Source organism: Haemaphysalis longicornis, unplaced genomic scaffold (genome assembly GCF_048455015.1).
Source record: "Haemaphysalis longicornis isolate Haplotype H1 unplaced genomic scaffold, Haemaphysalis longicornis Haplotype H1 scaffold_6, whole genome shotgun sequence".
Taxonomy (NCBI): domain Eukaryota; kingdom Metazoa; phylum Arthropoda; class Arachnida; order Ixodida; family Ixodidae; genus Haemaphysalis; species Haemaphysalis longicornis.
Genome location: NW_027526407.1, coordinates 146,149,899 through 146,171,740, shown reverse-complemented (window position 1 = coordinate 146,171,740; position 21,842 = coordinate 146,149,899). Strand labels below are relative to the sequence as shown.

Below are 21,842 nucleotides of genomic sequence, written 5' to 3'. Positions count from 1 at the left end.
CATTTGTTTCTCGTTGCTGTCAAATAAAATTTGTAGTTGACAGGAATTAGTTGACCACTTCTTAAGTAGCATCCCTCCATCGGCCATGATATCGTTACTCTGTTTATAGATACGTACAGCCTGCTCTTCGCTTTCGGCTCCGGTCAACAAATCATCAACATAGAACGATGATTTTAAGAGTTCTGCTGTTTCTTTCTTGTCTTCCGAAACTTGGCTGAGGTGGTGTCGAATCGTTGCGGAGAGCATAAAGGGGCTCGATGTTGCTCCAAACGGAACACGAGTCATGCGCCACTCTTCTAGGCGATCTGAAGAAGTTCCTGTCGGTACGCTCGAATACCAAAGGAACCGAAAAGCATCCCGGTCCTTTTCTTGTATTCCGATTTGCAGGAAGGCTTTCTGAACATCGGCGCTAAGTCCGAATCTGTGTCGTCTGAACCTCAGTAAAAGTTCCAGAATGTCCGGATTCAAATTCACGCCCTTGTCCAAGCAGTCATTCAGGGAAAGGCTGGGTGGTCGGGACGAAGAGGCATCAAAGACCACTCGAAGTTTTGTGGTGACGCGGTCTTCTTTGAGAACCTCCCTATGGGGCATGTAGTATAGCGGCCTGTCTTCGCACGTGTCACGCTTTGGCACTACTTCAGCATGCCCGTCGACCAGATACTGCCGTATAGCCTTGTCATATCTTGCTATCAAATCTTTTTTCTTCAAGAGTCGCCTAACTAGAAAATTCAAGCGTCGCAGGGCTTCGGATCTGTTGTCTTCAAGGGATTCCTTCGGATCAAACTTCCACGGTAAAGCCACTTCATATCGCCTATCGACTTTGGAAATAGTACGCTGAAAATCCTCCAGTACTGTGCTTGTGTGGCGTTCTTGGTCGTCTCCCAGTATTCCCATGGCTTCAAGTTCCCAGAACGTACGTCCAATCTTGTCTTCAGGGACTTCCTGGTCTGCCGTTGTCGCATAGCTGTGCAAAACGCTAACCAAGCATGCGGGCGTGCAAGGCATGTGGTGTTGCGTAGGACCTTGAAATGTCCATCCAAACATTGTGTTGATGGCAACAAGACTTGAGTTGGCATCTCTGGTCACCTCTGGAGTCATGATTAGCCACATCTGATCAGCGCCAATAAGCAGTCCGATACTGTTGTCTCCAACACTCCACCCAAAATTGTCACTATCCGCGATGTTTTTGCTTCTTTTTTGAAATTTCTTGATTATTGGGATATCAGCTACATGGGAGTAGATATCTTGGCATATTTCTGGAATTTCCACGACGTCCAAGACACATTCACCGCTGTCGAATTGGCTTTGTAGTTTAAGTCGAACGATACGATATTTTCGGCTTTTGGTTCTCCGAGTGTTGCCGAACGTGTTGATGGCCAAGTTTACCTCTCCGACAACCGGAAGTTTCAGCTTCTTGGATATATCTTCCCGAAGAAAGCTTCTCTGACTGCCACCGTCAACGACAGCACGCAAAAACATCCTGCTTTGGTCGGAAACAGCCCATACACGTATGGTCTGAAGAAGTACAGTGGTACCCTCTTTCATGTTTTGGTTTGTCTCCGCAGATGTGTAATACGCATTTTCGGCGTTAGTCTTCGGCTGTCCAGAGTTATTACTTTGCTGCATGCAGAGAGACGTCGCGTGTCTTCGTTTGCAGTGTGAGCACTCGATACGTCTCCGGCATTCGCTTGAGCGATGCCCTTTGGCCGTGCACCGAAAACAGCGTGCGTCCATGCGAAGAATCTCTTTTTTGTCAGTACTCGTCAGCTTGGCCGTACATTCCTCGGTGACATGTTGTCTGTTCTTGCAGAAAAGGCAAGGACTTTCTTTCGGCAGTGGCTTTCCTGCGTTGTGAAAGACAGCAACTGTCGGAGGACGTGGCTTGTGAGGGTCCTGATTGCGCCATCCATACGTCTTGTCGAAGTTTCTTGACGCTTTGTCAAGCACTGGTTGTGATTTCTCACGGCTTTCAACCTCGATACGAAGGAATTCCATGAGATCTTGCAGTCTCGTATCGGCTGTTTGAGCACGCTCCCCAGAAGTCGATGTTGAAGTTTCAGCACAACGTCGATGGTACTGAACAACAATGTCGGGAGGAAGACTCCGAAGCAGTATGTCCATAAGCATCGAGGCGTATGATGAAGTGGGCACCTTCAATGCCGTCAAACCTCGAACGTGGCTCTGGAGGGCATCGTAGAGGCGGCGTAACCCAGTCACGTCGGAGGAAGACCGAACAGCAGTTAGGGATCGTAGACGGTAGAGATGTTCCTGTTTTATGCGGAACGGATCTCCAAACCTAGAGCGAAGCATCTCGATGGCATCCTTATAACATGCTTCGGTTGTCTCTAAATTGGCAATTGCTGATGCTGCCTCTCCGGAAATGTAATTCCTGAGGTAGTGAAATTTCTCCGTTACGCTCAATGTCGGGTTCTTGTCGATAGTTGCCTCAAACTGCTCCCAAAATGGCAGCCACTTGCTCATGTCACCGCGAAATGGCGTTATTTCCAATTGCGGAAGCCGGGGTCCTGATGAACGGCTAAATGACTGAAGCGTCTCCCGTGACGAGCCGTCAATCAAAGTCGCAGATGCGGCAGCTGACGCAGTCGGGCTCTTTAGAGATTCTATGACTGTGTTGAGGCTTGATATCGCGTTAAGCGCCTCATCTTCGTACTGTAGCACAGTCTCTAGCTCAGCTTCCAGTAATTCGGTAGGTATCAAAGGTTCCATCTCGGTATTGATCGCGCGGAGTTCCGCCTCGCAAGTTGTCAAGCGCTGGAGCACTGACTGCAAGCTCACCAAGTCTGGAGGCGTAGGTTGAAGCGCAGCCTTGGCTTCGTTCACCAGTTTCGTCAGAAGGGCCCGCCGTGCCGTTCGCTTGGGTTTCAAACGGTCCATCGTCGTCTTTCAGGCCCAATGGCTCGTCCGGACAATGCCGGGTGGTTGAAGACGGGTGATTTCGGCACCAAAGTTGTTGTGAACCGCAAGAAACCAGGACGCCAGGGTAGGGCAGAACTGGGAACGCACTTCCACTTCCTTTTATTTACTAATGGTGATAGTGTGCACGCTCTCTTCTTCCTCCTCTACTTCCACAACAGGAGTAATTACAAGGCAGTGTGTCATAAGCACGCGTGCATAAAAGTACTCTGTTTCGCCCCGCGTTTGCTATCAGTTTCTTGTTTTTAGCTACTCATGAAATGCGCCGACGTCTCTGTGAATGCATAAAAGTGCTGATAAAAAACTTCAATGAAAACAAAATTCAGTGACCTTCCACTCTGTGAATAAGGATGACCAGCGAAGCTGCGGCGCGTAACGTTGGAGTCGTCTTAGCGGCTAATTGTTATGTAATTGGTTTCCGAATATTTCCGGTAAAACAACAGTCACAGCTCTTTTCTGTAGCCATACTCCCGGCGTAGATGATCTTGTATTGACAGCAGGCGGCAATTCTGTAACGCCTACAATTTCAGTGCGAACTAATTATGGCAACTAAATGAAAATCGGCGTGATGGCAATGGCTAATTGATATACAATTTATTTCGTGATACCATATTTGCACGATTGAAACGCTCCCCGATTGTTACGCGCAGGTAAGCGTACGTAGAAAACTGGAAAAAAATTACGTCAGGGTAATTCTACCACGCAGATTTTATAATTGGATTTTTTGGAGAAGTTCGCGTCCTTAACAATGCTGCTGGTGGCTATGAAGCGCCTTTCGGATCTTGGCCCGTTTGTAACGCGCGCACAAATTTGAAGGCTACTGAAACTGAGCTAAGTTTAGCAAAAAGGGTACGCGTTAGAATCGTGTAAATACGGTACTTTTTATAAAATAAAAGTTAAAGCCGTTTTCTGTAATCCTATAACGTCCGTAAATGGCCATGCCTCACTGTGCAACAAACAATGCGGAAAAACCAGCTTACCAAGACTAAGCCTATAACGATCCCCATAAAGCCGGCTTCACTTAAACACACAAGTGCATTGCGGGGAAGACATGTCTTAAGGGCAATATAGGGCTTCTTGCATCAAGATATGAAGGTCCTAGGACCTCCTTATGTTTAATATTTTTTCTATGCAGAAAACCGATTTTTGTACGGTGGAGAAACCTGCCACAGAGAGAGTGTGACACTACACCATTAGGCACTGCCGTCAGGGCCAGCTCAGGAACAGCTACGCTGTTGAAAATCTTGATGTCATCCAGACGGCGGGAAAGTAATGATGCCTTATGGCGAACGAAACATCCCTAGGAAATACACAAAACAAGCGAGAGCCGAGAACAGGACCCTGCAGCACGCCACTGGAGTAAGAGTAAGGCTGGGATGCTCACAGTTAATATTGATGTAGACGCTCCGCCCACGCAGGGCCGTACCCAGAGGGGGGGTTTGGGGGTTCGAACTCCTCCCGAAATCTTTTCCAGGCAGCGCGTAAGCAATACTTCCTGTTGCTTTCGGCAAAACTACCCTCTTCCCTAAACCCATAACCCCCTCCGAAAAAAATTTCTGGCTACGGCCCTGCCCACGCAGGTAAATTAATAAAAACTCGATAAAAGAGTAGCGAATGTCCAGGGGGGAGCAGTAAACTTATTCCTGGTGCTAACCGAAGCTCTCCAAAGCGTGGGTCAAGTCATATTATACTCACTATCGACGTTGCGATGACAAGAAGCCTTGCACGAAAAACAAGACAACGCAAGATGCTGTAGATCGGCTGGACAGTACTCTATACCGTTAGAACAGATGTATACCTCATTGGAAGAAAAAAATGTAGTGCAAAACAATCACAATGCGCTTAGATACCACACCAGCAGGTATCTAGCACTCACTAAAACTAGCACTCACTAAACTAGCTTCAGGACAATATCAAAACACGGAAAACGCGCCTACTAGCTTCCTAACATGGGTGCATATAGCATATTGAATTTAACTAATAAATATATCGGTTAGTATAGCACTCAAGAGCTCTCCGCAAGATTGAAATATTGCAGAAGCAATACCATGAGGGCTGCAAGAAAAAGAAACTGACGGTTGGAGGCGTTGAGGGATTGAGAACGTCGTCATCAGTATTTCAGGGAACATAGAGTTTAGGCAACATTGAAGCTAAGTTGTAGAACGGGTCCGATTCTCCGTTTAGATATACAGAGCTGAACTCCTCTGCAAAGACATTAGCTACTCCTCCAATGGGCTTGCCGTTGTCCTCTAAAACGTCGGACACATGGGCGGAGAAGCTCGCGTTCCCGCACGCGTCTCCGCGCCGAGAACCGGTTTGGCTGAGGGATGACCCGCCGTGTGGCCGTTTCGGCGCGCATCCAACCTGCCAGATAATTTGACGCGCCGCGTCGGAAACCGGATCGCTCGGATCGGACATGTCCCCCGCTTAACGCGGTTCCTGTCGCTTCACGTGCAGAGGAAGAGCGAATGGGCTGGCAGAGCTTTTTTACCTTTTTACTTTTTTTCGCATTGTTCTGTTTTCATCGTCGTCATGATCATCATCATTTCCATCACCGTCGTCGCAATCATTATCGTCATTAGCAGCAGCAATCTGTCTGAGTCCAGTGCAGGACAAAGGACTCTCCCATTGAATCCCAAGAGCTTCTGCGCTGCGCAGTCCTTTCTTTCCCCCTAAATTCTCTTCATTCATCCCTCCATCTACCTAACGATCTTCCCTTACTTCTAGTGCCGTCTCTCGATAGCCACCCTGTTACCATGGCGTTCTACCGGTTGTCACTTCGTGGCAGACTTGGACTCGGGTTTCGACTTGGACTTGGGCAATGGACAGCCCAAGTTCATTTTTACGTCTTAATTTAAACGATGATATCTGTCCCCCGAGGTATCTAATACCTAAACTTCCACTTAAAAGCTCCGGATTACGTGCAGCGGGCTTGCCTATGAGTCCTATCTTTGCATTTTGGAGCGTTTCGTAGTTCCGATGTATACCAGTTTGCAATTTTTTTTTTATTTATTGAGCTGTTTTCCGCATAAAGGTACGCATGTTCTGATAAATAGCTGTGTAACGCTCATATTCCTCGTCATGATCAGAACAAATGTTATCTTAAAAGAAGGGGCAATGTTAGGAAACGGCTATCAAAAGCAACAAAATCTCAAGCGGCGTTATTAGACACCGCAAGTGCAGAATGGCCCACACGTCGCGATTGCTGCGACACATACAGCAACAATGCACTAAGGGCTGACCAGCAAGATATCCGAAATAACCAGTGAGCCCCACAATGTAAGAAAATCAAAGTTTGCAAACATTGACATGAAGGCTTTCGCACCTGTGAAAAACACATGATTGGCCATACAGCACCCTTCTGGTGCTGCGCAGCAAATACAGTAGTGCCGGCGTATCGGTCTCCGCCTGGAGGAGTGTATTTATGTCGGCGGGGATTGAACTTTATTCGCTAGATAGATTTTACCCGCATAGTTTTCTGGTTGAACACAGGGGGGAAACTCCGCGTTGTTTATGCATAAAGAAGTGTAAAAATGGGACCCAAATTTGATTTGTACCTCCTCCAAGAACTTTCGTCCACACTTATTCCTTAACAGTTTCCAGTTCTGAATGACCGCGGCAATTGAATACCGGTACACGGCAGGGAGCACTACTAAACCGCAGCTTTAGCAATTGGAACTTTCGCGGTCGCCACTAATAACAAAATAGGTGGCTACAAAATTATCACTAGCCGGTATTTCTAGGGTGGATAGAGCGTTTGTCCAGCCAACCTAAGCGACATTCAAATAAAGATCTCAATAGTTGAAATAAAGTCCTTAACAGCTGAGTATTTCAATATATGGAGTTGCGGAGTTCTCTACAGGGCATTTCTTCAAAACGAATGTGACAGGCACTTGATGATTATAATAACGATGGTGACGACATCATTTATTTTGTTATTAAAATAGTGCGAACCGTATGGCCTGCCAAAGCCACGAAGGAATTGAGTTGCACAGCCTTGGAGTCATCTGAAACCAAAGGCATTAAGAAAATAGATGTCAAAGCAAAAGCAAAATAAGCCCGGTGTACATAAAGATACATGGAAAACACACGCCGTGGGGAATGTCTGCAGTACAATAAATGTCTATTTCTTGAAAACATTTTTGTTCCTAGTTCAATTCCTGCATGAAATATCTACACGGAGTTGGTTGAATGCACCAGAAACACCGCACAGTCTATTCCTACGTCCGTACCGTGTATTGTAACAGCAAATCTTTGGGTCGAGGTTACGCATAGCCATATACAATGGTTCAAAATTATTTGTCCAAAAATACCTTAAAATAATAGTTTCGCTCAACAGAACATCAAAGGTTGGTAAACGAAAATTGTTAGACACATCACTCCTATACTCAAATTTTAAATAACAACCAATGTTAGTTACCCGAGAACGCAGTATTGTATTGATCGTATTGTTCCAGCACATGGCACAAACTGCACGCACTGTGACCCTGTATCGAAGTAAGCTATAGACCAAAGCATGTACCATAGTTTTACGAAGGGATAAGGGCAGAAATTATGTAATGTTGTAGAAAAAATAATAAACAGACCCACGTTTTCGACAAATGTACGCTAGGGAGTGTTCTAGGATAAGTCACTATTAAAAAAAAGTACCCCGGCATTTAACAGCAGGCGTATATGGCAGGGGAGCGCACGTACAAGCAGAGCAATGAGAGCTGTGCAGAAACAATGGATGATCGAGAAAATCTTTAGTGGGTTATGGAAACATATCAGACAAGTTATAGCAGAGTTGACAGAAATAAGGTTTGCGAGAACCAATCCATTGCTTTCACAAGCCATCTTGTAACGTGGATATCGTTTCTGAGTAAGCAGGTGCCACGGATGCAATAATAGTGTAATCTGCGTATTGATATAACGAACCACGTAGATGATAACATAAGCCAGGGGTCAGCAGTCTTTTGAGGCGGAGGTTCAGAGTTGCATGTAGCCGACACGGTGAGGGCCGAGGGGCAAACAGGGGGGTGGGGAAGAGGGGTTGATCGCCTTTTGTGGACCTGTGCAAAGAAAGCAAGCGAAATGGTTATCAGGCTAATTATGAAGATGCGGGCCAATGCTAATCGGGAGAAATCTTTTTTTGTGTGTTTAACTCAATTTGAAGTCCACACTGCCATTTCAACCATCAGATAGGAAGTGACGGGGGTTCTGACGTAGTGGAGGGGGCCGCATAATACTTGCCTCACCGGACGCATGCGATCCCCCGGACGCAGGTTGTCGACCCCTGACACACGCCATCTACATATAAGTTAAATTACAATGATCTCAGTATTGATCCCTGGGGATCCCCGGTTATCATATTTGCGAAATCACTTCTAAGTTTTCTAACTTAGACAGACCACGATCTGTGACTTGAATAGTTTTCGGGAAAAGATAAAAATATACTGCGGTACTCCAAAGTTGACGTTTAAAGAGGAAAAGAGGGTGACTGTCAAAATCCTTTTATCCGTAAGCAGTAGAACTCATACCATTTTGTTTTCCTCAAAAGAATAATTGAGCAGGTCGAAAAAATCATCGAAAACTGTGTACGAATGCGGCAGCGGAGTAATAGCGTCAAAGCTCCACCCATCTCCTCCCCTGCGCAATTCCCGCTGCTAAGGTCACGTGACTTTTACACCCGTTCGTGTCAACGCCGACAACTATGACTGTCCCTATTTGCGTTTGATATGACATAGAAGGCTTTTGCTTTGATAAACCCTCATTTGACCCCCTGCTTGCGGTGCGCACCGCAAGTAGGCAGATAGTGCGCAGCGCAAGCGCTAGAGGAAGTCAACTTGATGTAGGGATACGCAGGTAAGTAGGCGAAGCGTTCATCTCGCCGAAATTTAATAAGTTACGCAAAGTAAAAACAAAGTTGGGTGGACTACTCAGATGACCCTAACAATTACGGGGAATGCTAAGCCTTTTCTAAGAATGTGAAGGCTGAACCTAGTTGAACCTTCTGTTGATGCGCTACTCAACTTTTTAGAACTTTGTTGAACTCTGTAGAACTTTGAGGCCGCACCCATCACCACTTGACCAGCCCCCTGGACGGCAGCCTTCGAAGCTCGTTCCGCCGGTTAGGCATCACTAGGAGCCCCTTCGTGCACGTGTGGCATCTGGATACCGCACTTTGGTACTGACGTTTCCCCCTCCCGGAACGCGGGCGTCCCCTTTCTCACAGCTCTCTCCCGACCCTACTTCCACACCGATGTTTTAAATGCAGAGCATTTCAGTAACTCACGATGTCACCCGCGTTGACGTCCGTCTTAGTCCGCACCGTCGTTGTCCGCACCCCTCCCCCTACACTATATAAAAAAATACTATCCGGCGCCTGGTTTCGATCCCTCGACCCTGCGGGCGGAACGCAATGTACATGGTGCTAATTTGGACAAAGAAAATTTTGAATGCAATTGGCCTTCAACCCCTTAACGCCCAATGGAAGTCTCCCGTGAAGAGTTTCTTTTAAATGCAGAGCATTTCTTTAACTCACGATGTCACCCGGCGTTGTCGGCATGCCTCGGCGTCCGCAACAGCCGTTCCAGGTGCGCCCTCTCCCCCACTCCTCCTCTCCCGCATCAAGCTACCCTCCTCGCTCTCAACAACAGGTCCGCACCCCTCCCCCTACACTATATATAAAAATAAATAATACTAATAAAAAACAATAAAAATAAAAAAAATAAAAAATAACCCCACGGCCCTGCGAGCGGAACGCAAGGTACATGGTGCTCTACCCACTGCGCCGCAAAGCCGACACAGAATGGAAGGCTACGAACACGCCTTATATCCTTGACTCATTCAAACTACTTCAAGAAGCTGCTGATACAACGCATTCACTACCTGTGGGCGGAACGCGAGGTACACGGTGCTCTTCCCACTGCGCCATAAAGCCGACACAGAATCAAAGGCTACGAACGCGCCTTATATCCTTGACTCATTCAAACTACGTCAAGAAGCTGCTGATACAACGCATTCACTACCACCAACTCCCCAAACACTAAACGTTAACGCAATACACCCACTCCCTATGCGACGCATTTACTCGAGTCCCCCCTTTTTTTTTTTTAAGGCGCCTGATCCCCGCGTCGCGCATTCCTCGTTTGTCTGGTCCTGCGTACGTCGCAACCCGAAAATTTTGGTCTGTCCATTTGTCTGTCCCTCAATTCAGCCACCAGGCCAAAAGATAATAGAACTGTTGGACGAGAAGCTTATTCGATCGATTGTAGCTTTAACGCGCCTACGCAACGTAAGTGATGAGGCGCGCCGTAGTGGAGGGCTTCGGATTAATTTTGACCGCCTGGGGGTCTTTAACGTGCGCCGAAATCATATACACACGGGCGTGTTTGCTTTTCGCCTCCATCAGAAAAGCGGACGCCGCGGCCGGGAATCGAAACCGCGTCCTCGCGATCAGCAGCAGAACGCCTTAGCCACTGAGCCACCGGGGCCGGTACGAGAACTCATTCAAGTAACTAAATCTGGAAACATTCCTCATACTCGTCAGCATTGTTGAGCAAAAAGAAAATATTAGGGATATTATGGCGAAACGTCAAAATACAGCTGGTACTAGAGAGTGCTCTGTTAATTGAAATATGTATACTTGATATTTGAAATAATAAATCAAAAGCTACGCGTTGAAAACAATGTGCTGAACCAAATATGCAAAATGGGCCCGCACCAGATTATACATTTTGTGGCAGCATTCCCAGTAAAACACTTACAAAATTATCCATCCAAAATTACGCCCACCTCCCCTCGCGGGAACCCTGGTGTGATGCAACGCATCTCAGGGGGGCTTCCATTGGCGTTTTCCATCGTATTGATTACGCTTATAGCAGGGATTCTCACGCGAAGGGGAGGTGGGCGTAATTTTCCATTTTCACCATGCAATGCACATGCAGTACACGTATGCTCAGGTACGGTCTTTATTGCAGACGAGAATGAGTTCCTTGTGGTGCGTAAAGTGCACAGTTAGGGGCTCGTCAAGCAATCGTCGAGTACTGCGAAAGAGTGCAAGCGTAATGCGGACGACCGTGGACTGAGACCGTCGGAGCGCGGCATGCCGCTTTATATTCATAGCGCCCGAAGGAGAGGAGAGCGCGGAGAGAGATAGTACTACACATGCGCAGCGCGCGCAGCGCCAAGCGCAGCGCCGCCCACCGGCGCCTAGCAACGGAGTGAGAGCGCGCTGCGCCAACCCGCAGCTGTTTGGGAGAGAGTGCTCGCTATCGGAGAGAGGAGAGGAGGAGAGGCGCAGCTGTGCGGACAACGCCGGACAGACGCAGGAAGGACAGAGGGGCGAGCATGAGATGCGTTGCATCTAATATATGGTGTGCGGGCAGTGGAACGCGGGAAAATTGAATTGAGTTGAGCAAACGTATCCTTATCCTTGGGGAGCGAGACGGGAGTGGGAAGAGGAGACCGACATTTAAGTGTCAGGTGCGACGTAAGACTATCGTCTTTCAACGACATTTGCTGCGAAGCGAGCAGATACGCGGACCATTTTTTTTGTAACTCACGCGTTCCATGAAACATGGGGAGTTAAGGCTTCCCCCTTTAAACATTATGATGTAAAGACTGAACTAGAACATCGGAAGACAGAATCAGCTGGAAGCACAATGGGAAGGCATTCGTCCCCCAATGGAGACAAACTTGATGATGACAATGATGTGTTATATTTAAGGGTGCTCTGTCATTTGTCCACAAAAAGTTTACATTACGCCCAGCGACATTTACAGCGCTAACGGAATCCCTTTGAATTGTTTAAATATTCAAAGCTTCCGGTTTTTCATCACTCGGAAGAGCTTCATTGCTGTTTAAAAATACTGCGGGAATTGTTGGTCATGTTTTGAATGCTTATTTTTTGCCGCCTCAGATGTCGCGCCTATAAAAGGGCTTGCACACGATTCCCTAAAATTGGTAATCAAAGGGCGGCCCCGTTGGTGTGGCTCTAAGAACTTCAGTAAACTTATAATTTCGCGGGGTGTGCGGAGCGAGGCGCCTGTTTAATGCAAAGCGCTCCGCTGTTATCGATGACGGCGTTGTGGCCTCGACCATTAACCGCCGTGGATACGCTTCTGTGATCGATGACTTCGGCGGTGAATAATGAAATTCAGGTGCCCGGTGCAGGCTCTGCGTGTACAACGGCGTGCCACGAAGGCCGCGCGTCCCTACCGTTCGCAAAAGCCCGAATGTGAATTGGAACGCCCTGGTCCATTTTTCTAATAAAATAACTGCGGCAATAGTTACCAGAGTGCCTCGGGAATCCATAAACCGTGGAGAAGTACTGTATTCAAACCTCCTTTCCCAAACAATATTCCAACTAGAACGAAAAACATTAGAAGTCTTTCAAATGTGAAGTTCTATGGATAAACAGCGAAGCTGTAAAAATGCACATCACATGCTGTGATAAAGAATGGGCATGCATTTATTTGTCTTAACTTTTGGTAATGGTAGTTGATTAATCAGGTTGTAGGGTTTAACGCGCCGACACAACCCAGGCGATGAGGCACGTCGAAGTGGAGGGCTTCGGATTAAGTTTGTCCACCTGGGGATCTTTAACGTGCGCCGAAATCTTCTACAGAGGGGCGTTTTTTACTTTTCGCCTGCATCAGAAAAGCGGTCTCCAAGGCCAAGAATCGAACCCGCGTCTTCGAGCACAACGCTTTAGCCACTGAGCCACCACGGCGGGATGGTAATGGTATTTACAAAGGCTTTGTGATTACTTAATGGAATATGGAAGGACTAGAGTTTTGTCTCAGCACACAAAAATAGGGATTTCGTTTATCTCCCGTAAGGGCCACGTATTAGAAGCAGACGGCAACGGGGTAATGTTTACAACACAGCGAACTACTTAGCAAATAAAAGTAAATAAAACTCGTAACAATAAAATCGTCTTAGTGGGCAATTTTCACATATTTTTTTATGAGAAAATATCGATAAAAACGCAGTTCCAGCCTCATTCTTTGCGCATATGGTTCCCCTATAGATGGCCACATTGAGTGACAGCAGACGAAAATTTCGTAACATTCGCAACTTCACCGTGGACAAATTATAACTAAGCGATATAGTGGTGTTAGCGGGCAATCGTCATATAATTTCTGTTGAGAACGTCAAGCTCATCGGGACCGATACCCACTCCTCGCTGACGGCCAATGAATGTGCCCATCACCAAGCCTACGCACTCTTCTCCTAGGCCTCAGTAGGACACCTGGTGTTCGCACCATTGGTCGCATTCAAGGACACCACACAACACTGCCGACTTTACAGATAATATTTCCGTCAACCTCACCCCAAGCTCTCTAAATCAGAAGGAACGACTCTCCGTCGCACCCAAACCATTACCTAGGTCCAAACTCTCCGCTTAGACTCAGGACACTTTTTGCACTTATCCTTTCACACTATCCCACATTTTATTAGTGTGCACATAACCCAGACCTAGCACCATTTTCCTTCCCCTCTTCTTTTCCTGAGCTTTGGGAGAAACTGACCACTAGTGACCTCCGGGACGTCCAGCAACTCCTAGCATCCAGAGAACTGGTCGTTCGGCCATCACGTAGACTCCCGAACTGGGAAACCCCATATATTTAATGGCTCAATAAAAGTTTACTATTACAACTATTAAAACTCACTACTACCACGACTACTACGAATTCATTGTATAATCATATGGGTAAGCGTTGGGAAGTACACTCTTGCGGGTATGTGCTATCACCCGTGTAATTCTTAATGTTAGGTAGCGCGAACCTTGAGGTTAACACCGCGCCAAGCAACGTCGAACTCATTTACATCAAGCTGCCGGAACCGTTTGACATACTTTTATGAAACGCAGAAATTCCGGCTCAAGTGTTGGCTAACACACATCTCCGGGTATCTCTTGCTCTGGGACTTGATGGCGACAGTTTCTGAACTCGCGCGGACGAAACGACGAAAAATCCCGGTGTTGCGGGCTGCACACGGCTAACGCTGTAAAATACGTTTTTGTTCGGGAAATACTCTACGCGTAAGGTTCGAAGCGATGGCGTCACCGCTCGCTAGACGTGCCTTTTAAAGCAATGTGCCAGACGTGACGTCAGGGGGCGAGAAAGGGGAATGGGAGGCGACAAAGCACAGGGCGACGCGGTTGACCGTGAAAAAAGAGGGCGAGTCAAGCGAGAAGCAAGAAATACGGAGCGAAATGTAAAAAAAGCAAGGAGAAACCGGCGACACTACTTCCATCCCCGCCTCAGTCAGTGGAAAGGGCACCGGGCGTCTTCGGCCAGACGGGCACTACGTTACTGCGGGAGAGTGCGGAAGCGACGAACGAAAACGGAATTATCGAGTCGAACCGGAGCACGATCGCGTCAAGAAGGTGTCGCCGCCTTAAGCGAGAACTGCATGAAATTCACGTGGTTCCGGATTTTGTTAGCCTTTGGGGCTGACTCATGTTAGAGACTGAATGCACCGAGGTGGCTTCGTTAGCCTAACGGGCTATGGGATCGTACGGCAAACGCCAGGATTGCTAGATTCCTCCGCTCTTCCGTGAGTAGTGGGAGATGGAGCTGTCGAGCTCCGACCCGGACTCTCGGCTTCGATTGGCGGGAAGGTCTGTTGCAGGTTTGGGAACTCAGGACCTCACTCTAAATTTTGATGTTTCACAGTAAAGTTTATTCTCTTGCTTTGTCTTTCTTGTAAGAGGCTGAATACACCTATGTAATTAAGACCAAACGTCTTTAAACGAGCAAAACCTGAAAAGCGAGCAGTCTTGATCATTGTGTGTGGTCAGAGATATAGTTTGAGCAGTTTCGCTCGCAAGTCCGGTTAACAACGGGACACACCGAGACGTTACTGTATCTGTATCTCTCGTCTCTGTTTCTCTTTCTCTTCTCTTCTCATTTCTCTTATGTAGAAAAGTTGCTTAAAAATAAAGGAAGCTCACGCTAACGCGTAAGACTTGAAGGTAGCGAAGCTATACGCAATCGTCATGACCATCACGAAAGTTTGTCCACTATTTCAGCCGATTTGCTTCTTCGCTGCCCCAACCACCTTTACTCCATCACCGTTGCTATAAGTGTGAGCTTCCTTCATTTTGTACGACGTGTCTTTCTCGTTCAGAGCAAGCGTGGCAGGATTACGACAAACGCTGCAGCATTTTTTTTTTGCCAATCTTGGTCAATCTCCCTAAGTGGGTATGCTTGTCTTGACAAACGTGTGCCGAGGAAGCTGGGCGGTCGGCGCGGGGCACGCACACACGAGCGCTTGTCATTTTAAATGCAGAGCATTTCAGTAACTCACGATGTCACCCGCGTTGACGTCCGTCTTAGTCCGCACCGTCGTTGTCCGCACCCCTCCCCCTACACTATATAAAAAAATACTATCCGGCGCCTGGTTTCGATCCCTCGACCCTGCGGGCGGAACGCAATGTACATTGTGCTCTACCCACTGCGCCACAAAGCCGACACAGAATGGGAGGCTACGAACGCGCCTTATATCCTTGACTCACTCAAACTACGTCAAGAAGTTGCTGATACAACGCATTCACTACCACCAACTCCCCAAACACTAAACGTTAACGCAATACACCCACCCCCTATGCGACGCATTTACTCGAGTCCCCCTCGCGGGGAGATGGGCCCAGTTTTTTTTTTTCTTTGTTTCGTTCACTACGGGTGTTCGCTGCGAGGCACGCGCTCACGTGCGCGCTCCCGCCAATTTCTTGGTATTTTTAACTTTGGACACGAAACATTTTGATTTGCTGAGCAGCTTTGCTGTTAAAAAATATTCTAATTGCAGTCTGCCTTATGACCGTCAAGGCGAAAGGCACCAGTTTTTGGTAGTGAATGCAGAGAAATTCCTTTTCTTTATCTTCTTCCAAGCATAAGAGGCGGACGGCGTTCAAGAGAGAGAGAGAGAGAGAGAGAGAGAGAGAGAATCCACTTTGTTGTAACTCTGGTTTTAGGATGGGGGAGTGGCGGTGGCCCATAGGGCCGCCGCGACGTCGAGGGCCGGACCAGTGACCAGTTCTTGGCGGTCGCGGTCCGAGCACCGCAGAGCCTCTTCCCAAAGGGTGGGGGAGGGTAGAGGGGGGAAAGGGTCGCGCGGACATTCGCATAGCGAGTGATAGAGCGTGTCCGGCGCGTCACACAAGGGACAGTTGGGAGAGGAAAAGAGGTGAGGGTGCGTATGCACTAATAGAGTGCGGTGCGGAAACGAGTGCGTCTGAAGAAGGCGCCACATATTCAAAAGAGTCATGAGCTTCCAGCGGGAGGCCTCTCCGGGGCTTCGTTATCCTCCTCCTCCTCGACACTGGCAACGACAAGTTCTGCGCTTCTGATAAAAAATGATGTTCCCAGAACGTCAGCGCACCCGATGCCACTGTGCTCGCATCCACATCGACGTAGCTGGCATTCTTGAAAAGCAGCGCTTTGGCAGCTACAGTGTACCTCAATCCTGTTCGGGGGAGGACCCATGGAACATGCTTTTGTACTTGGTATAGGCATTTTTGTATATACTCATATCCTCACATCTATCTCCAGCATCAGACGTGTCCCCCTCTAGCCATGCTCTTTCCTTTCTTCGCCCTCCCTCGCACAGAGTAGCAGGCCAGAGCCTATGCGATTAGGCCGACGTCTCTGTGTTTTCCTTCACTTCAGTGAAATTGCTCTCCCTCCTTCCAGTCCGTAAACAATACACCTTTCCAAAACGTCCGCCATATGGGTCCTAGTTTAGTTACACCCCATTTACCTCTCCATCCGTTTTTATTTCCTCCCTCTCCCTCCATTTTTATTTATTCACGCAGCCTCGTGAACAGGCCGCGCGTGAGTTTCTCTAGTCGTGTACCTGGAGGCAAGCCGCCATTACGGCGGCACCTGGTTCGAAATATCCGAACGGGAACGTACTCACGTTCGAATCAACGGGCTTTTCAATGCATATACACTCTTAAAAATCACCGCAGGTAGGCTTCACCACAGCACTCCAGAACGACCAATCATCGTGACCAAGCGTGAAGTTGGGGAAATTACGGACACATCGTTGGGGACACTAAAGCGCCAATGATGCCGTTGTACGCCAATGTGACCTTCAGGAAAGCGAACTTTCCCTGACGATGACGAGGAATGATCGTGGGTGCAGTGAAAGAAGAAAGCCCTTCCCGTGGCCGGAATCGAACCTGAGTCCCTCGCGTTGTGAAGCCTGCGTCTATCCGATTGCTCCGTTTCGACACGGTCGAAGCGAGCGCCAAGCAGCAAGCACTGATTCACGCCGTACACCCGAAACCCAAGCATTAGGCCTACGGAAAGCACACCCGGCAGTTGCTTTGGGTACTCCAGAAAAGCGGTGCGCTCCTCCAGAGTACAGCACGTACTCACAGTGGGGGATTGGACAACCAATGAATCTATCGTAAGAAACAGAGAGAGGGAGAATAAACTTTATTCGGAGTAATATCAGTGATGATGCATCTATAAAGCGATGCTGGTGGTTAGATCACATTGATGGCTGTCAGCGGGAACTGTTCAGCGACCTCGGCAGCCCTGGCGGCCACACGGGCCTGTAGGCCCGGGTGCGAGGTGCACAGCGCGGTCTTCCGCGTTTCCTCGGAGGTTATTTCAGGGAAGGGGTGTCTTGGGCAAGCCCAGGCGATATGGAATGGTGTGGCTTGACCGCCGCATAAGCAGTAGGACGATGTAGGGTACAGAGTTGAGTTGATGTTGGTCAGGACGGCAGGATTTGTAAAAGTTCCTTACTGCAAAAAGTCGCCACGTGTGGGTCTTCGAATTGCCAAAAGCTTTGTCCACCGGTGGATAGATGAAGCGGCAGAGGCGGTAGTGCGTAGTTATGTCGTGAAAACAAACTGGGCGATCCCGCGAGTATCGCCCCCCATCGTAAAGCTTCCCGTTCAACCATCGTCGTCGTTAGACGGAGAGGTGCATAATTTGTTTTGTTTTGAGGCGTGCATTGTGTAAGTTGTCTTCCTGCCATGCGTTTACGTGTAACGATAGATGACACCGGTGAGGCATAGAAAGCTTGGCTTTAAACGTAGTGTTAGTTCATCATCATCATCAGCCAATGTACGCCCACTGCAGGGCAACGGCCTCTCCCATAGATCTCCAATTACCCGCTCCTGTGCTAACTGCGACCAATTTATCCCCCCCAAACTTATTGATCTCATCTGTCCATCTATCTTTCTGGTAGTGTTAGTTACATTATAACGAAGGTGCCCGCAACAAACTGGACCACTTACTTTTTGACGTCGTCCCTGCTGGCGCGGCAACTTTAAATTGCATTGAGGGGCTGTTTGAAGCGAATGGTTCCTTAATATTACCCATCTCTTCGGTCACGGGCATAACCGAGGACATTTCGACCGAATCACGTGACCGACACGCAGCCCTTCATTGCATATTCGTCGCAGCAAGTACCGAAAGGCCAGAAATTTTTGACAAATAGACCAGCAATGTTCTCGGAATTTGCGTTTTCCATTTGTTTTGTTTCGTTGTTTGCTACGAATCAAAGCAATTAAGAAGAAGCATAGCTCGGAGCAGACCCAGTCGGCCCACTGCCGTATCACGAGACAGTTGTCGAATTATGGACGGGCACATTGTTCCGACAGCTCCTTTGCACAACGTCGTGTGCGGTACAATCGCCGCGTGCAAAACCACCACGGGCGACCACGTGGCGCGCGGACAAAGGGACAACAGTGCTCGGAGAAAGGGAGCCAAGATCACGTCCGACACGCCAGTCGAAGCGGAGGTGGCAGCAGCAAGAAAAGCGAGCAAAAGCGCAAGGTGGAACGTTGAAAGCGAGAACGGGACATTTCTCCTCGCGCAGCAACCCTTTCCCGGCCTCTCTCTCTTCGCGTTCGCGCCTCAGCCTCCGGTCAAGGAAAAGAGGGCGAGGGTGAGGAAGGTGTAGTGCTCCCCTCACCCTCTTCGTCCTCATCCTCTCTACAGCTTCTCTTCGCCGCCCCAGGCTGGGGAAAGGTGCGGCGTCGGTTTTGCTTGTCCCACCGTCGTCTGCCTTGCGGATTGCAGACGTCGCCGAACGCGCCAGTGAAAGCGGCCCGTTGACGGCACTTCGCGCTCAGTTTCTGTTTCGGCCGTGCCCCAATCGGTTCGTCCGGAGCTTGACATTTTTTTTTTCGCACACCCCGCCCACTTACCCGTTTGAACGGAAGGGTATAAGCCCGTGCAAATAGAAAGTCTCGTTCACTCGCCGATCACTGAGTGGTGCGCGGTGTAGGACAGCTGAGTTCTTCCGACGGAGACCTTCTTCTTGTGTGACTTTTACCGGTTGATCTTCGTGGACGCTGTCTGTGAAGAGACTGGAAAGAGTCACTTTTATTCGTTTGTGTGCGAACCCTGGTGCGTCTGGCCTTTTTGTCGTCTGCGTGGGATACGGACTCGACTGCGCCCTCTTCCTATTCCGGAGCTTTTTGTTGTCTGCTCATCTGAGACGCCTCATCCCGTCCGGTGCTACCGTCTCTTGAAGATCAGGTAAATTTACGTTTTTTGAAATGTTTCTCCCTAGTCTTCGGTTTCTGCAACTGGCCCTGACTGAGTTCTCAGTACCTTGCAAACCCCTCGATATTTTCTGGTTCTCAAATGGGCACCTTGTTTTTTCGAGCCCAGGTGCGCGACATTTGTGGCAGGGCTGAACATTGCGAATGCTAAAGAACACTCTAGTGAGAGTGGGAGTTTGTGTTCTGTGGCCTGCGGCAAATTTTCCGATTCGTCCATTCCTTTTCAGAACAGTTTGAAACATTACACTATAAAGCACCTGTGCTTCAGAAAATAAAAACTGTTGGAACATAAGTAACTGTACTCAAGTGAGCTGCAGCACCTCGCGGTAATTTTGACGTCAAGAAAGAAGACATAGTCCCGAAAAGTTTGTAAGTAAAAAAACCTTTTGAGTACCACATCATAAACCTAATTTCAATGCTTGCTATTTTTCGTACATTTCATTCGCAGGTTTTTCTAAAACTGCGTGTTAGGCTCAGGGACCCTACGAGAACCGTTTTATAAAAAAAGGCTACGTTGGATTGAAGAATCTTTTATCGTGAATACTAACGGACCAAAATAACCTCGGAGAAGCATCCAGGTTTTTTTTTTCTAATCAGCCGTCAAAAGTTGCTCTCCGCACAGTTACGCGTGACGGCTTCTACCTCTCTAGAACATTGCAGCACCACCTCTTCAGAATGATACTGTGCAGAAAGCAAAATTCCACTGTCAATGCTAATTTCGTGAGGGAACTTTGCAGAACACGGAATAACTTTCGAGCATTTCCTCGCAAAAGTCGTAGGATCTCCCTAAAATCTGGATGCGGTTGTTCTTCTCAAACATTTCACAGACGGTCTCCCCTGTTAAGAGGGATACTGAAACATCTAGGTGTAGACGGCGGGTAATTTGAACTCCTCGCAACGCCACCGGACTTTTTTTTAGCTTGCCGTTCCAAGGCAGCTCTTCCATTAGTCCACCTCTACCGGGCGGAATAAACAAATACAGTTGAAACCCGACCTAACGAAGTCACGAAGAAGCGCGAATTATTTCGTTCAACCGACAACTTCGTAAAATTGGGACTGCCGTTTTGCAAACAGTAAATTCACAAATTTGACGTCTAAAGGCGCATTCCTACGATGGTATCGAAATTGCGGCCGGCGCGGCGCTCGCTGCCGGTAATTTAGCGATGCGCTAAAAGTCCGCGGTGCAAATAGTAATAATACAAAGCTAGGGGTTCTAGGTGAGCGAATTTATTTCCTGGCCAAAAAGCGTGTGATTTTGATTTTCGTGCGCTTCGTTAGCATTGGACGGACAGACTTTTTGTTCCACGCAAGCCCGGTCAACATATCTCGGTTCCTTGCTGAGCCCCGGCCAGGCACCTTAGCAAGTCTACAGCGTCCATCACCTAGCCTGGAGTGAACAGAGGAGCTTCAGAAGTTTCTGGGTCGTCCTCAACCAGCGACACCCCTCTTGCGCCGGAAACTAATTGTACGATTTCTTCATCGTTCGTACTCTGCGCCGAGTCGGCGTCTGCGTCTGCATCGGCGCTCAATAGTCGTGGAAGCTCCGATGTTCGTGGCGTTCTGACTAAAGACATTTGAATTTGCTACCTTTTAATATGCCTGTTGCTCGAAATACTACGTTAAATCGGGAGTGGCGGGGAATCTATTTCGTTAGCTCGGGTTCATAAAAGTATTGAGACGCATGGGCACCTGCGGAGGAATCTCTACCTGTACGTTACATCGGCAAATTCGTAAAATCAGGTTTCGTTAGATCTAGTTTTGACTGTATACAGACAAAGATCGGGTTGATCTTCGTGTACGCTGTCTGTGAAGAGACTGGAAAGAGTCACTTTTCCGTATTTAAATTCTAATTTATGCCTTATTAAATTCTAACCATAATTTTTAAAACCCTGAAATCAAACCATAGGCACGGGCTGAATTCTGAGTCAGTTTCGTCAAACATAAATGACAGAATGTTTACCATAAGCTATCGGAAATGCTATTCCTGCAATGATGTACGTTATGATATCAAACAGCTGTTGAATTCGCACAATCTTCTTTTTTTCAAATAACACCTTTAAATCGACGGAGTTGGTAGCTAAAAGCTTTCCTTTTTTTTTCAATCGATCGTACAAGGTGACAGATATGGCCAACGACGGCACGGCACCCCAAAAATTGCCGATTCGAGCTTTCCGAAATTTCCAGCACCTAAAATTTACTTTAGAATCCGAGGGACGAACTAACAAATTTTCGCTTTTGATTTAGGATGTTTGCGTGCAAAAGCTTTCCTCCGTCTCTGATGCGCACACACAGAAAGGCTTGGTTTCTCCGATGTGAGGTATTTCCTACACCGTGGGTGATATCTTCTACAGCTAAACATTCTGCTTAAATGATTAAACTGCAAAAGTCC

The 21,842-nt window shown here is 47.9% G+C and overlaps 1 protein-coding gene across 1 annotated transcript in view; it reads left to right on the top strand.

Annotated features, from left to right (window-relative positions):
• The first annotated feature begins 18,966 nt into the window (after positions 1 to 18,966).
• LOC144141178 (prestin-like) overlaps positions 18,967 to 21,842 on the top strand; it is a 246,122-nt gene continuing 243,246 nt past the window's right edge. The window contains exon 1 of the mRNA XM_077672739.1: positions 18,967 to 19,427. The gene's annotated coding sequence lies outside the window, so the exon portion shown is untranslated. The remainder of the gene's footprint in view (positions 19,428 to 21,842) is intronic.